We start from the raw sequence: 16,526 nt of genomic DNA, 5'->3' as shown, positions 1-16,526 counted from the left end.
ACATTCCAACCCCGGCCCTGCCCGGCCGAGCCCTCCCTGATCCACAATGAGCCGGAAAATCCTAAATCATTCCCTAATGGAGCGTCCACCCCATCCATCAGCGGGCGGGAATTCGTCCCCATTAATTCCCTAATCCATGATAAACTTCCCGTCCTTTCCTGTCCGCGCGGGGACTCCGTAAATCCCGACTTCTGCTCCGGCTCCACCGGAGCGTTCAGGTGTGCTCCGACCATTCCTCGTTAGCCCGACGGCCTCATTTTCCCGGGAATGGCCTTGGAGGCCTCGTTTTTCCGGGAATGGCCTTGGAGGCCTCGTTTTCTGGGAATGGTGAGGCCTTGGAAGCCCCATTTTCCGGGGAACGGCCTTGGAGGCCTCGTGCTGTACGCAGAAAAACTTGGGAATTCTGCAGGCAGCAAACTTGGGAAAAAGTCTGGAATTCTGGGAAAACTTGGGAATTCCAGAGGCAACAAATCTGGGAATTTTAGGCGTGGCAAAACTCAGGAATACCAAGGGCAGCAAACTTGGGAATTCCGGAGGCAACAAATTCGGGAATTCCAGAGGCAAGAAACTTGGGGTAACTCCCCACAGCAGGGCAAATCCGGGGAGGGGGGGGGGGATCCAGCATTTTTTGGGATTCTGTCCAAGATGACGTTTAGCCAGGGAACAGCTTCCATAAATCCCGGCTCATCCTGGGACGCCGCGGAACGCCGGGATCAGCCCCCGCATCCGGCCGGGAAGCGCGGCCGGGGCTCGACCGCGTCTTCTCCCGTGTTCCCGATAAGGAGCTCATCCATCAGGGCCGGGGGGAAGGCAGAAGGGCGGGAACGGGGTTGGATTTATCGGGAATGTGTCATTCCCTCCACACGCCCCGCGGGATAAATGGATCCTCCATCATCCCCGGCCGCTCCGCACCTGCGGCCGCGCGCGCTCCGCGCTGACCGGAGCCAAGGATTTGATGGATTTTCCCCGACTTTAATGAACGTAAACAAACAAAGGAGAGAGGGAAACATCAAATAATTCCCGTGACAGCTCCCAAAAGGAGCCGGGAGAGTGGGAAGCGCTTCCCAAAGGGAGCCGCGTTTGATGTGGGACCGGGATTTGTAAACAGCGGCAGCTCCGGATCGCGCCTTATCCAAATATTTCCCTTTCCCAGCGCCGGCTGAAAGTCGGGATTGACGGCTTTGGACTCTTCAACTTTCAGCTTTCACCCCGCGGCTCCGGAGGGAGGGAGAGCCCACCCCCCCCCCATTCCCGCTGGAATTCGTTCCCTGATTTCCCCTTGGAAAAGCTGATGTGGGGCAGCTGGAGATCCGACTCCCAGAGCTGCTTTCCCCCGGCATTCCCGGTTTTCCAGAGGGTCCCAGGCCCCTCCAAGGACCTCTCAGCCCCAAAGGAGGAGGGAGGGGGCAGTGACCTCAACTCCTGCCGGGATCTGTTCCCTAATTTTCCCCCTTGGAAAAGCTGACGTGGGACACCTGGAGACCAAACTGGCCCCGCTCTCCCTGCTCATTCCCGGATTTCCAGAGGGTCCCGAGCCCCTCCAAGGACCCCGTGGCCCCAGATGGAAGCAGCGGAAGAGGGAGAGAGGGAATGGGATTCATTCCCAATCTCCCCATGGAAAAGCTGATCTGGGGCACCTGGGGATCAAACTGGAGCCCCTCATTCCCAGTTTTCCAGAGGTTTCCCGTTTTCCTCTGCTCACTGCCCTCATCCATCCCATCCCTGTTTTCCATCTGGGTCAGGGGCTGCTCATGGGTCAATCCCAGGGGGATGAAGCTCCCCCAGTCATGGATGAACAGGATTTGGGAAGCTGAGCCTTGCGAGCAAATCCCAAATCCCGGTGGGATCCTCCTGCCCACCCACCCCCTTTTCCTCATTCCCAACCCCTGGAATTTTCCCTGGGGCAGCAACCCCAGGGAAAATCCCAGATTTTAGGGAGCTGAAGGTGTCACACAGTGGGAATTCCACCTTTAATCCCGAGTTCAAATTCAGGAATAATGGGAAGGGAATGAAAGGACCTTCCTGCCATAAATATCCCGGGAATTCCCACCGGGGCCCTGGGGTTATATCCCGGCTCTTTAAAAGCGTATCCCAAGAAAATCAAGCACCTCCATCACCTTCCTGGGAATATTTACGGCCTCTGGGAAGGGCCGGCCAGCAGAATTCCCACGTGGAATTCTCCAGGAGCCGGCAAAGGTCAGCGCAGGGACGGGCGGGGCTGAAGGATTTCCCTCCCGAGATTCCGGGGCCGGGAGATCCCAACCCTGGAGCTGCTCCCGAGGGATTCTCCCGGGGTTTGGGGTCGCGTCCCGGGCCAGGAATTCAGGGAAAGGCCGTGTCATTCCAAGATTTTGCCACAAGGAAGCAGCAGAAGCTCAGGATTGGAGCCGGGAGAGGGAGCGGCCCCGGTGGGAGCAGCAGCGGGGGGCTGGGATCCCAAATCCCAAATTTCCCACCCCAAAAAGGGGCTGGGAACCCCGGCTGGGATCCCAAATCCCAAATTTCCCACCCCAAAAAGGGGCTGGGAACCCCGGCTGGGATCCCAAATCCCAAGTTTCCCATCCCAAAAAGGGGCTGGGAACCCCGGCTGGGATCCCAAATCCCAAATTTCCCATCCCCAAAAAGGGGCTGGGAACCCCGGCTGGGATCCCAAATCCCAAATTTCCCACCCCAAAAAGGGGCTGTGCTGATCCCTAAAATCCCCTGTCCCAGGGGAGTGCAGAGCCTCACTTTTCCCCAGTTTCAGGGTGGCAATTCCGTCTCCAGTTCCTGCTGGGAATTCCAAAGGAAGCAGAGAGGAGGTCGGCAGGTCCCTGTCCCCGTCCTTGTCCCCATCCCTGTCCCTTTTCCCGTCTCTATCCCTATCCCCATCCCAGCGCCCCCAAACCCCTTTTCCCTGGTTTTAGGGTGGCAGTTCTGAGCCCCGTTCCCACTGGGAATTCCATGGGAAGTGGATGGGGGTTGGCAGGTTCCTGCCACCATCCCTGTCCCTTTTCCCATCCCACCCCACTGATCCCACCCCACTGATCCCATCCCATTGATCCCATCCCACTGATCCCATCCCACTGATCCCATCCCATCCCATCCCACCCCATTGATCCCATCCCATCCCATCCCACCCCATTGATCCCATCCCATCCCATCCCACCCCATTGATCCCATCCCATCCCATCCCACCCCATTGATCCCATCCCATTGATCCCATCCCATCCTGGTCCCCTCAAACCCCTTTTCCCATTTTTGGGGTGACAGCTCCGAGCCTCATTCCTGCTGGGAATTCCATGGGAAGTGGATGGGGGTTGGCAGGCCCCTGTCCCCTTTCCCGTCCCTTTTCCCATCCCATTGATCCCACCCCATTGATCCCATCCCATTGATCCCATCCCATCCCAGTCCCCCCAAACCCCTTTCCCCATTTCTGGGGTGCCCCCTCCGCGCCCCATTCCCGCGGGAAGCTCCAGCCCCGCTCCCTCCCTCTCCTCTCCCTCTCCTGACCTCATCACTTTTTTCCCCCCCCCTCTCCAAAAGTGCTGAGCGCGGCTTTCCCGGGAATTATTTATCCGCGGGAGAAATGATTAAAAAAATTATTGGGAAAAAAAGGGAGATAAAACAAAACATCGATCGCCGGGGCCGCATCCGCCTCTGGGAGCGCTGGGAAGTGACAGCGGATAAAGGATGGCGGGGCCGGAAAAACAGGGAACGGCGTTTTTATGGCAGCTCGGGTTCCCACAAAGCCATAAATCCGGGATGTGGTGGGTCGGGAGAAAAGCTCCGGATGGGGAACTTTGGGCAGGAGTGAATCCAGGTGGGATCAGAGCTCCAGGAGTCCCAAAATCCAGGTGGGATCAGAGCTCCGGGATCCCAAAATCCAGGTGGGATCAGAGATCCAGGATCCCAAAATCCAAAAGGGATCAGAGTTCTGGGATCCCAAATTCCAGGTGGGATCAGGGCTCCGGGATCCCAAAATCCAGGTGGGATCAGAGCTCCAGGATCCCAAAATCCAGAAGGGATCAGGGCTCTGGGACCCCAAATTCCAGGTGGGATCAGGATTCCAGGACCCCAAAACCTCAGCTGGATCAGGGTTTTGGGATCCAGGGGGGACATTGGGACCTTATCCCTAAATCCTGGTTGGATCAGGGCTCCCAGACCCCAAAATCCAGGTGGGATCAGGGCTCCAGGACCCCAAATTCCAGGTGGGATCAGGGCTCCAGGATCCAGGGTGGACTTTGGGCCCTAACCCTAAAATCCAGGGATTTGGGATTGAACAGAACCCCAGCAATGGGATCCCATGGGAACACAGCCCCTTCCCAGCCCGGATCTGATCCCAAACTTTCCCCTCGGGGCCGTTCCCTCATTCCCTGGGAAGGGAGGGACGGGAACATCACCGGGAATTTGTAACGCGGATCTGACATTTATGGGAAATTGGGAAAGTGAGGATTTTATTGCTCTCTCCGTCAAAACCCGCGGCTCCATCCGAGGCCCGGCAAATGTAGGATCGATATCCCGGCCTTTAATATCATCCCAGAAAACCAAAAAAAAAAAAAAAAAAATCATTATCCCGTTATTTTTATTATGGAGTTACGGCTGAAAAATGGGACCGGGGTGGTTTCCATTTCCTCGGCGTTTTTTACGGGGCTTTTTTTTTTACGGGGTTCTTCCCTTTCCTGCTGCCTCTGGATCAAATCCTGCTGGGATGGGAAGCAGGATCCGGGTGGGGATGGGAAGGGCCTGGCTCTGCTCCAGGATGGGATTTTGGGAGCCTTGGGGTTCCGGGATGGGATTTTGGGAGCCCCGGAGTTCCAGGATGGGATTTTGGGAGCCCCGGAGTTCTGGGATGGGATTTTGGGAGCCCCGGAGTTCCAGGGTGGGATTTTGGGAGCCCCAGAGTTCTGGGATGGGATTTTGGGAGCCCTGGAGTTCCAGGATGGGATTTTGGGAGCCCCACATCTCTGGGATGGGATTTTGGGAGTCACAAATCTCCAGGATGGGATTTTGGGAGCCTTGGGGTTCCGGGATGGGATTTTGGGAGCCCCACATCTCTGGGATGGGATTTTGGGAATCCCAGAGATTCCCTCAGCTCTGAGATGGGGATTTTGGGAGTCCCAAATCTCCAGGATGGGATTTTGGGAGCCCCAGAGTTCTGGGATGGGATTTTGGGAGCCCCACACCCCTCCTGAGCCTTGGGAAGACAGACTCATCCCCACAGAGTCCCAGGCTGGGAGAGGATTCCCAGCGGGACAGAATTCCCGGTGTCCTGCCGGGGCCTTGGCGGTGCCACCGCTGCTGTCCCCATCTCCCTGCCAGGCACTCCTGGATTCCCGGGATTTATGGGATTTATGGGATGGGGGAGCACCAGGGCGGCCAAATCCTCAACTCCACCTCGGAGCCGGGATGAGACGGATCCGGGACGGTTCCTGGGATCCGTCCCATGATCCCAGCTCCCATTCCAGCTGCCGGGAGCTGGGACTGGGACCGGAAATCCCAGCCTGGAGCACATTTGGGACTTCCTGTCCCTTCCAAATCCACACTTGGATTCCCGGGATTTATGGAATGGGGGAACACGGAGCCAACACCTCCGCCTCGCTCCGGAACCAGACGGATCCAGGATGGTCTCCGGGATTCATCCCACGATCCCAGCATTTCCCAGCCTCCCCCGGGGTCCCCGGAAGGCCGGGATCAGGGCGGTGAATCCCAGCCTGGAGCAGCATCCCGGCAATCCCCGGGAATCCTCTCCGTGCCCTCCTCATTATCCCATTCCCAGCGGGAAGTTCTGAGCTCCTTCCCGGCTCCTGCTATAAAAAAGTGATGGATGGCCGGGAAAGCTCCGGGAGTTCATCCATTCTCCCATTAAATTTCCCTTTAATTGGTCCCGGAGTCAATCAGGAACTCGTCGGGCAGTGAATTAAGGAAACGAAAAAGAGGGGGGAAAAAAAAATCCACGGAGAGTGGGGGAGTCTTTGTGCTGTTCCTGGGTTAAAAGTGCTGGATTTGCTCCCAGAGGGGCTGGAATTCCACGCCGGGAGGGTCCTGCATGGATTGAGGGATCTCCAGGAGCAGGGAATCCACGGAGTGCCGCCAAATCACCAAAAAATCCTTGGAAAACACGAGGAAATCCGGGCGGGAGCGACAATAAAGCGACGGGAGAGGGACGATGGGAAGGGTGGATAACGAATCCATGACATTCCCTGGGACTGGGGCGGCATTCCCGCGGCATGGAAAACTCTGGGAATACACAGCGGGAATTCCTGGGCTGGTGGGAATGGGCAGGGGCAAAGCCGAGAGCAGCACCTGGAGGCACCTGCAGACCCATCCCGAGTTTTCCGGGAGTACTCAAGGAAGGACCAACGGACCGTGGAGAATTCCTAAAATTCCTTTGGAAATCCGGAGAGGGGAAAGCCGGGATGGGCCATTCCAGGGCCATTCCAGGGCCATTCCAGGGCCATTCCAGGGCCATTCCAGGGCCATTCCAGGGCCGTCCCCGTGGGATTCCAACTCCTCCATCCCTTTGCCCACGGATCTAAAGTTTGGGATTGACGCGTCCCAGCCCAGCCTGAGCCAGGGCAGGATCTTCCCTCGGGGAATGTTCTTCTGTTTCCCATTTCCCCATTATTTTTTTTTTAATGGAATTTCAGAGTGGGATCAAACCTCTCCCTGCCCTACACGCCTCCCACCCCTTCCAACCTCTCCATCCCTCGGGAACCCCGGGATCAGCTCCGTTCCCCCTTCCAGGAGCGCTGGGAACGGCTCCATTCCCCCTTCCAGGAGCCCTAAATCTCCTGGCGGGAGATTTACGATTCCCATTCCCGTTCTTTACTGCAAATCCAATCGGGCAGTAATGGTGGAACACGGGAACGCCGTCACCCAGGGCTGATGGCTCCCATAAAACCGATGTCATTCCAAACGGATGAGTTTATAAACGGGAACAAACCCTCGGCGCTGACAGGAACATGAAACCCATTCACCATTTAAACGCTTCCCATTTTTTATCCCGAGGATTCGCGGCTGCCGGGGAACGCGGAGCGCGGCCGCGGGGAGGGGACGGGCTCGGGATCCTAAAGCCGGGCTTAAAATCGCCCTGGACCTGCTCAGTCCAGCAGGATTGATCCATTTCCCGCTTTGGAAAAGCCCCCGGTGACCCCAAGGTGTCATAAGCCCCAAAATCAGCCCTAAAACCAGCCCTAAGACCAGTCCTAAAACCAGCCCTAAAACCATTTTGGGTCTCAGCATCCAGCAGGATTTATCCCTTTTCCGCTTTGGAAAAGCTCCCCGTGACATAAACCCCAAAAGCTTTTTGGAAAAGCTCAAAGGTGTCATAAACCCCAAAACCAGCCCTAGAACCAGTCCTAGAACCAGTCCTAAAACCAGGATAAAAACCAGCCCTAAAACCAGCCCTAAAACCAGCCCTAAAACCAGCCCTAAAACCAGCCCTAAAACCAGGCTTAAAACCAGCCCTAAAACCATCTTGGGTCTCAGCATCCAGCAGGATTTATCCCTTTTCCACTTTGGCAAAGCTCCCGCTGACCCCGACGTGTCCCAAATCCTAAAACCAACCCTAAAGCCAGCCCTGAAGGCCGCCCTGGCCCTGCCCCGCATCCATCAGGATTTGTCCCTTTCCCGCTCCGGAGAGGCTCGGGGATCATCGCCGTGGCGACGGGCGCGGATCAATCCCCGCTCCAGGTGTGTTTGGATTGCTCCTGCCGGAGATTTCCCGGCCGCTCCGGGGCCCTTTCGGCACCTCCTCATTTCCCCGAGCAAATATTTGTGGGATATTGTCCTGGAGCTGAGGCGAGGGGGGAAAAGGGGGAGAGCTCCACCTGCTCCCAGAAATCCGTGGTGGTTTTCTCCCGGGATACTTTGCTGGGAAACCAGGGAAAATCCCAAACAGGGAACGGTGGAAAGGTTTGGGATGGAAGGGCCTTAAATCCCATCCTGTTCCCACCCCATTCCTGAGGGCAGGGACAATTCCCATTGTCCCAGGGTGCTCCAGCATGGCCTGGGAGAATTCCAGGGATCCAGGGAATCCCAAAATCCCGCCTGAATCCTCCTTTTCCACTTGGAGCATGCCCCTGTGTCCTGTCATCCCGATTCCCCATGAAAATACCCGGGATGTCACCCCAGAGGATGGGGAACGTCCCTGCCCAGTGCTGGATCCCGAGAAAAGCCAGAAAATCCAATTTTCCCGCTCCAATGACGGATTTTCTCCTTCTGGAAAACCGGGATAACGCAGGAGAGCTTCTCCTGGGAAGGGCCTGATGATCCTTAGCACCAGTGGGAAAACAGACAGGGTTTTTCCCTGGTATTCCAGGAATTAGGATGGGAATGATGCTGGATCAGCCGGATCCAGCTCTTTCCCTTGGGAAAAAGGAGTGGGAATACCTTTGGCTCCGTGGGAGGATTCCTTTGGAGAGACCCGTGACCCCCGAGAACCCACGGAATTACGGAGTGGGGTCGGGATGGGAGCGACCCCCAAGGCCAGAATTCCAGGACCTGGGAATCCTCAGGGATCTCATTCCAGGCCCCTGCCACCAGAGCAGGCTCAGACCATTGATCCAGGGATAAAACCGCAGAAAACTGGGAAAAAGAGGGGTAAAAAAAAATCCCATTCAAATATCCCAGAGCTGACTTTTCCAGACCCACCCATCCCGGATCCCACCGGGATCTCCTCCCTTCCTTCCTTCCTTCCTGCCCTGGGAGCAGCCTGGGATCCCATCCCAAAGGGAAGGAAGCGCCACCGGAGCCTCCGGCCCTAAATCCGGGCCCATCCCATGGAAATTCCGGAGCCGGGAACGTTTCCTCCTTCCCTGAGCAAATTCCGAGCCTTTGGCTCCATCCTTGTTTTTATTGGGAACGGGAAGAGCCCCTTCCCTAAAAATCCCATTCCCACCCCCAAAAACCGGGAAAAGCTGGAGCAGCCCCTGGATCCCACCCCGGGAAAACGTCTGGAATATTTGTAGCAGGGATCCCAAAATCCTGGGATTAATTTAGGCCCCTAATTAATAACAATCAATTGATGACAGGCTGGCATTAATTTAGGACAAGCAGCTTCCACTTCCAAGAGTTTTCCAAAGGTTTTTCCCGCCCTGCCCAGGGAATGGATGTCCCGGTATGGTTTTAGCTGGGATTTAGAGGGATCCGGGATAAAAATGGGGAATTTGGAGGAGGGATTGAGCTGAAATCTGGGATTTGGGATGCTCCAGCTCCTTCCCAGATGGCAGGAACACGGGAACTTGGGAACCATCCCTGAATCCCCCTTTTTTTTAGGGGACCCAGCCCCAGTTTTCCCACCCCAAACCAGGAACACGCCAAAAAAAAAAAAAACTGGGAATTTTTCCAGGTTCATCCCTTGAATATTTAACCGAGCCATGTTTTAAGGAAAAAGCCCCGATCCCGAGGGATGGATTTTCATCCTTTTCCATGTGGGAGCCGATGTTTCCCAGGATGAACGGCCCCTGTTTTCCCAAGCCTTCAAATCCCACTAAATTTCCGTTTCCCTGGAAGAACTCCGCAGAATCCCATAAAATTTGATTTATCCGCCTGCGTGAGCCGCACGGAACCGCAATTTCCAGGATAAATGCCGGGTGTAAATTGTGGTTTATGTCGGATTCCGACCGGCTTTACGAGTTTCCCCGAGAACACGGGATCTTCCCGCCTTTATTTCTTCCGTCGGAGCCTCCCCTGCCCACGGAGAAATTCTCGGGATCGGGGGCTCGGCCAGGAATCGCCTTTTTCCCACTTTTTTTTCCGGGGGGGGGGGGGGGGGAATTGTAGGAATTCTGGGGTTTGGGGTCGGTTTAAATCAGGTGAATTATAAGGGGAAGTCCCGGTGCCGTTCCCGGGGTTTTCATGTGAGGATCCGCCAGGATTCTCTGGAAAATCCTGGCTGGGAAAAAAGCTCATTCCCATCCAAAGTTTGGGCACAGCAAGGGGAAAATTCCTTGGGGATGTGGGTGGGAAAAGCCACTCATGGCCACCCTCATTCCCGCCCAAATTCCTGTCAGAGCCAGTGGAGAATCCCTCAGGAATTCCCCAGGAAAAGCCCCTCATTCCCACCCAAAATCCAGCCCCAAGGAGCAGAGAATCCCTTGGGAATCTTCCTGGAATGCCGGGGTGGGAAATGAAATGGGACAAACCCCGAGAAATCCTGGGAAAAGCAAATCCCAAAAATGTTCCGTGCCATGGGAATGAGGCCCAGGGATGGGAAATGAAATGGGACAATCCCCGAGAAATCCCGGGAAAAGCGAATCCCCAAATCCTCCGTGCCATGGGAATCGCCCAAAGTCCTTTCCATGGGGACACCAATCCATCCTTCCCCCGCTTCCGGAGGGAATGCGCCCAACCCATTCCCTGGATTCTCCCCAAAAAAAAAAAAAAATCCCTCACCACCAGCACAGCCCCCAAACCCAAGGCAACTTTTCCTCCAGCGGAAAGCCGGGAAAAGGTCAGGGAGCGGGAAAAATAATAAGATTTTCTAACGGCTTCCTTCGGAGCAAAATATTATCCGTTCTCCCGCTTTTTTTCCGGCTTTTATGGAAGGAGATTCTGCCAATTCCAAAGAAAAAGGAGGATTAAAATGAGCTTCTGCACCTTCGGGGGCCCATTTGGAAGTTTTACTGTACGGAGCTGACAGGAAAAATCGGGAATTAATATCCCGGAGCCGCTTCCGAGCTGCAATAGCAATTATTGGACTCCGTGTCCCTGGATAAATAATGGGGCCATTCCGCTAATTAGCTCCGACGATCCCGGCTCCGTGGAAATCCTCCCCCGCCCGGAAAAACAACGCCGGGCTTTTTTCGGGAATGGCGGCTTTTTCCACCTGGAAAAATGAGGGGGAAAATGGGGGGGAAAAAATGAGGGGGAAATGGTGGGAAAGTCCCGGAGTTGTTCCCGTGTTTGGGTGTGGAACGGGAGGCGTCGGTGGATAAAATTGGGAATGTTGATAGAGAATTGGGAATGTTACGGATTCCTGGGCCCCGCTCCATGGAAATCCTTCCCTGCTCGGAAAACCAGCTCGGGATTCTCGGGAATGGCGGCTTCTTCCACCTGGAGAAACGGTGGGAAAAATGGTGGGAAAACTGCGGGAAAATCCAGGAGCTGTTCCCACGTTTGGGTTTAGGACGGGAGGCGTTGGTGGAAAAATCGGGAAGGCTGACAGGGAGCTGAAAATGTTACGGATTGCTGGTGATTCCTAATAAAATTATTCCGGTGATTCCCGCTCCTGCGCGACCCCATTAATTCCGGAGGTGTTAACTGGGAGCAGAGCTCGGAATTAATTAATTAATCAATCAATCAATCAATCAATCAGCGTTCCGGGATGGCTTTCCCACTTCAAATCCTGGGGTTTTTTTGCGTTATTCCCTAATCCCTTCCGGCCTTGGGATTGCAGCAGGAGCTGCTGTTCCCTGGCATATCCCGACTCATTCCAAGGAAAAACGGGATCTCCGTCTCCAGCCCATCCTCACCCCCCAAATTCCTGGGATCCGAAGTTCCCGGGGATTGCAGCCTCATCCTGAATATCCCAAAATTAAAATATTGAAACCTCAGATTTCTCTGGATGTTAAATTCCCTTTTCCCACTTTTTTTTTCCCACCTCCCATCCCTCCTGGATTTTCCATAGGATCAGATCCCACTCTGAACGCTCCTTGGGATTGTTTGGATGGTATTCCAAGCTCCCTGAACTCCCAACAGCCCACTGATCGCTGGAATTATCCCAAATCCACCTTTTCCAGAGGGTTTGGAGCAGGGAATCAAAACTTTATTCCCGAAACTCCTTTTTTTTTTTTTTTTTTTAAAGCCTTGATGATCCAAGAAATTCCAGGTGCTGAAAAATTCCCGGCTCATTGCATGCTTGGAATTTGAGCACTTCCTTATTCCCTTTCCCAGCCCATCTGGATGATGTGCCGAAATCCCAGACCCCAAATCCCACATCCCAAATCCCAAATCCCATATCCCAAATCCTGTATCCCAAATCCCGTATCCCAAATCCCACATCCCTTATCCCACATCCCTTATCCCAAATCCTGTATCCCAAATCCCGCATCCCAATCCCGCATCCCAAATTCCACATCCCTCACCCCGTATCCCAAATCCCGCATCCCGGTCCCTCCCGGCTCCGCAGGCAGGGGGCAGTGGCGCCATTTCCCGGAGAACATTCCCAGCTGGAAATCTCCAAAGCGGGAAGAGGAGAAGGGTCGGGAATGAACCCCCCCCAAAAAACACCGGGAATTCTCCCCCTTCCATGGATCCACCGACCCCAAAACAATCCCTCAGCGGGGCAGGGACGGAGCCAATCCCGGAGGAAATCCAGGAATGGGAATTGGATGTGCCGGGGTTTCACCCCGTTCCCAGAAAACGATGGATCAGGGATTGCGCCTCGAAAATTCCAAGAGGAGCCTCCAGTTCCCTCCCATTCCAAGAATTCCTCTGTTTTTCCAAAGGCCCCATTGGAAAACCCCACAAATCCAAGGATCCATGGGGGGAAATCCCGCTGGGAAAGCCGTTCCCGCTGCGATATTCCAAGGAAACGAACAACCTTGGGAATAACTCCCTGATCCCTCCTTGGAGACCCTCATTCCCAGGAATGGGAATTCCCAGGGATGGCGTTCCCTGCTCCCGCCGTGCTTTTGGGATCTGCGCTGCCTCCTCCCCCTCTCCCGGGGCTTTTCCCGGTGTTCCCAGTGCCGGATCCCAGCCTGGAATTCCTGGCCCAGCCCCATGAGGAGAATTCCCCGACCCTTCTCTCCCCGTAGCTGGAAAACCGGGAATTCATCCCCGCACTTCTCCCGCTCCTGAGTTTGGATCCTCGGGGTTTGGTTTTCCCCTGCCCGTTCCAGAGGCAGGGAAAAACTGGGATAAAGCCATTCCCAAGGATTCAGCCCAGCCCAAGGATTGGTTATTCCCAATCCCGATCCAGAGGGATGAGTCGGGAGGAGAATCCGGAGCTCAGGAATTCCAGGAAAACTCCTGAGTGGGATCCGACAGCATCAAAATTGCTGGGACAGACCTTGGAGAAACAGGGATAGCACCAGGATGGAGGGATGTGGGCATGGGAAGAGGGAAAACGAGCAGGGAATTCCAGATCCTGAAGCAGGGATGTAACAAATCCGTGGAATTTTTAGGGAGAGAATCCCAAATTCCTGAGGGGTTCAAGAATTCCCAAGAATCCTGGGACCTTGAAAATCCCAGATCCCGAAGGTTCAGGAATTCCTCGGGATCTTGGGAGCTTCGGAATCCCAAAGGTCCAAGACTTCCCAAGAAAACCCCGGCACCTTTAGAATCCCAGATCCCGAAGATAAAAGAATTCCAGGAAAACCCCACTCCAGCCCTTCCCAGAAAACAAATCCCTGGGTTGTTCCCACCCCAAATCCACCCCCTTTCCCGAATCCAGGATGAGATTTCTCCGTGTGTTCACCTTTCCTGTAAAACCCTTTCCCTTCAAACTTCCTCTGGGAAAGGAGGGGAAAAGCCGGGTTTATCCCAATTTTTTCCTGAATTTATTCCTTGATTATTTTTAACGGGAATTAATCATTCCCGTGGGATGGAAGTTGGAAAATCCTGTGGGATCAGGGCTGGAAAATCCCTGTCCCTGCCCCAAACCGAACCCTTTTTGTTGTTTCCTTCCCATTTCCACAGATTTGACGGATTTTCCCTTAAAACCCTTCCCAGCATTCCCAAATTCCCCCAAAGCCGCGCTGGGAGCTCCAGCCCCCGTGCAGTTGCCAAGGGAAAACCCGCAGCCTTCCCAATCCTTCCTAGAATTCCCAATAAAAGCCGAGGCCGTGAACTCCAGGCGGGAATGGCCTGGATTTGACCGCGGGATGACCTCGCCCGACGGACACCGGCACCATCCGTCCTTTTTTACAGCATTCCCATTTTTTTTCCCTTGGAAAACGGATCCCTAAAGCCTCCCTGACCCTGCCCCGGGCGCCGGGAATTCATCCTGGGAAAAAGGGACAGCTCCTCTTTCACACAGCCCCCGGATTCCTGGGAGAATTCCGGGAGAATCCTGGAAATAAAAGGGAAAAGAGGATGTGGAGCTCGGCTAAAAAAAAGGGAAGAGAGGAATCTCGGATCTGCTTCTGTTTCCCACTGCTGGGATTTGGGGTTTTCCCAAATAAATGTTAAAAATCCTGATTTAAATATTCCTAAATATTCCCAAATATCCCTGTGTAAATGTCCTTGAATATCCCAGACTATCTGTATTTAAATATCCCCAAATATTCCTAAATGCCCCTAAATATTCCCAAATATTCCTATATAAATAATCCTAAATATCTCTAAATATCCCCGTTTAAATATCCCCAAATATCCCATTTTAAATATTCCTAAATATCTCTAAATACCCTTAATAAAATATCCTTAAACGTCCCTTTTAAAATATCCCTAAATATTCCTAAGTATCCCAATTTAAATATTCCTGTATATCCCCAAATATTCCCTAACATCCTGATTTAAATGTCCCTAAATATCCCCAAATATTCCTGTATATCCCGATTTAAATATTCCCAAATATTACCAAATATCCTGATTTAAATATCCCTAAATATTCCTGTATATCCCAATTTAAATAGCCCCAAATATCCCGATTTAAATGTCCCCAAATATTCCCAAATATCCTGATTTAAAATCCCTAAATATCCCTAAATATTCCTGTATATCCCAATTTAAATATTCCCAAATATCCTGATTTAAATGTCCCTAAATATTCCTGTATATCCCGATTTAAATATCCCCAAATATTCCCAAATATCCTGATTTAAATGTCCCTAAATATCCCTGTATATCCCGATTTAAATACCCCCAAATATTCCCAAATATCCCGATTTAAATGCCCCTAAATATTCCCATAAAAATCCAGGATTTTCGGGATCAGAGGGAGAATCCGCCTGGATGGGTTCCGTTCCCCGCCCTGCTGACTCCGGGATTTTTCCCTTCCAAGGACGCCCCCATTCCCATTCCCATTCCCATCCCCATTCCCATTCCCGTTCCCGTTCCCATTCCCATTCCCATTCCCATTCCCATTCCCATTCCCATTCCCGTTCCCATTCCCATTCCCGTTCTGTGCCCCGGATTCCCGGGAATTGCTCGGTGGAGATCCCCGCCAGTGCCCGGGGCCGGTGGGGACCCCACCTCGGGCCTCTCTCCGTGGGGTTTTTTTTTCCATGGATTTTCCCTTCCCGCCCGGAGCCGCCCGAGCTCTTTGGAGTCGTTAACGGCGTCCCCACCCAGCCCGGCCCCGCTTCCCCAGAAACTCTTGGGAGATTCCATGGAAAATCCCGGAAATCCGGGGAAGGGCTTCCTCAGATTCCTCCTCTTCCTCGGGAGCGGGGGGCAGAGAAGGAATTCCAAGGAATGGGGGAAGAGGGGAATCCACTCTGGGTCTGGGAGCCGGGGAGGCCCCGAACTGCGCCCGAGTTTTCCATGGAAAAGGCTCCAATCCCGCCCTCCTGGGAAGACGATTGGGAAGTTTCAGGATTCTCCTTCAAAGTCTCCTCAAAAAACCCCAGAATGGTTTGGGATGGAGGGAGCTCAAGGCTCATCCCATTCCCGCACCTCCCAATATCCCGGATTGCTCCCACCTGGCCTTGGGCACTTCCAGGGATGTGGAATCCCAGAGTTCCCCTGGGAAATCCATCCCAGCCCCTCCCCGCCCTCCCAGGGAGGAATTCCTCCCAAATTCCCAATGGAAAATCCTGATTTTCCAGCCTGGAACCTCTTCTCCGCCCCAAAATTTCCCTTGGACCCCATTCCTGGGATTTCCTCCAGAGGAAGGGATTTTTCCCAAATTCCCAATCCGAATCCCTTTTCTCCCATCCCAAAATTTCCCTAGGACCCCATTCCTGGGCTTTGGCAGGAAGGGATTTTTCCCGAATTCCCATTTTTCCCCAATTCCCAATCTAAATCCCTTTTTTCCCAGCCTAAAATCTCCTTTCTCCCGTCCCGAAATGCCCCTGGAATCCCCATTCCCAGGCTTTACCAGGAATCTGCTCCTGGAATGGGGTTTGAGCTGGCCCAGCTCTGGAATTCTCTGGAAGGACCCCCAGAATCCCCGAGGAAAAGGAGAAAAATGTGGGAATGCCCCGGGAATGCCAAAGGTGGGGGAAAATGGGCAATAAAATCCCGGGATTTGTCGGGAAAAAGCAATTCCAGAGTTAATCGAGGCAGAGGTCCCAAAAAAAGGGACTTTTGCCATTGATCCGGGAATATTCCAGATGAAGGAATTCCCGGCTCCTGCACTGTGACCCGGCGGGAAATGAAACATCCGCCCCTTTCCCTCTCCGGCTTTTATCCCTGACATTAATCCATGCCGGAAAAATCCATTTTCCCTTTTTATTTTTAAGGGGAAAAAAAAAAAAAAAAAAAAAAAAAAAAAGGCCAAGAGAATTTTCTGGCAAAAGGGGGGAAAAAAAGGGAGGTGTTTTTTTTTTTTTTTTATAGTTGGGAATTTTTATTTTAATTAAAAATCCTGGGATTTAGAATAAGATTAATCAATAAATCAAAATTCCTACAAGGGGCCCGGATCAAAGGTTAGA

General features: G+C 53.4%; 1 protein-coding gene across 1 annotated transcript in view; it reads right to left on the bottom strand.

Annotated features, from left to right (window-relative positions):
• Window positions 1-16,526, bottom strand: part of SKAP1 (src kinase associated phosphoprotein 1) — a 62,533-nt gene that overhangs the window by 18,486 nt on the left and 27,521 nt on the right. The gene's annotated exons all lie outside the window — the stretch shown is intronic.

Source organism: Molothrus ater, chromosome 27, assembly GCF_012460135.2.
Source record: "Molothrus ater isolate BHLD 08-10-18 breed brown headed cowbird chromosome 27, BPBGC_Mater_1.1, whole genome shotgun sequence".
Classification (NCBI taxonomy): Eukaryota; Metazoa; Chordata; class Aves; order Passeriformes; family Icteridae; genus Molothrus; species Molothrus ater.
This window is presented reverse-complemented; position numbering and strand designations above follow the sequence as displayed.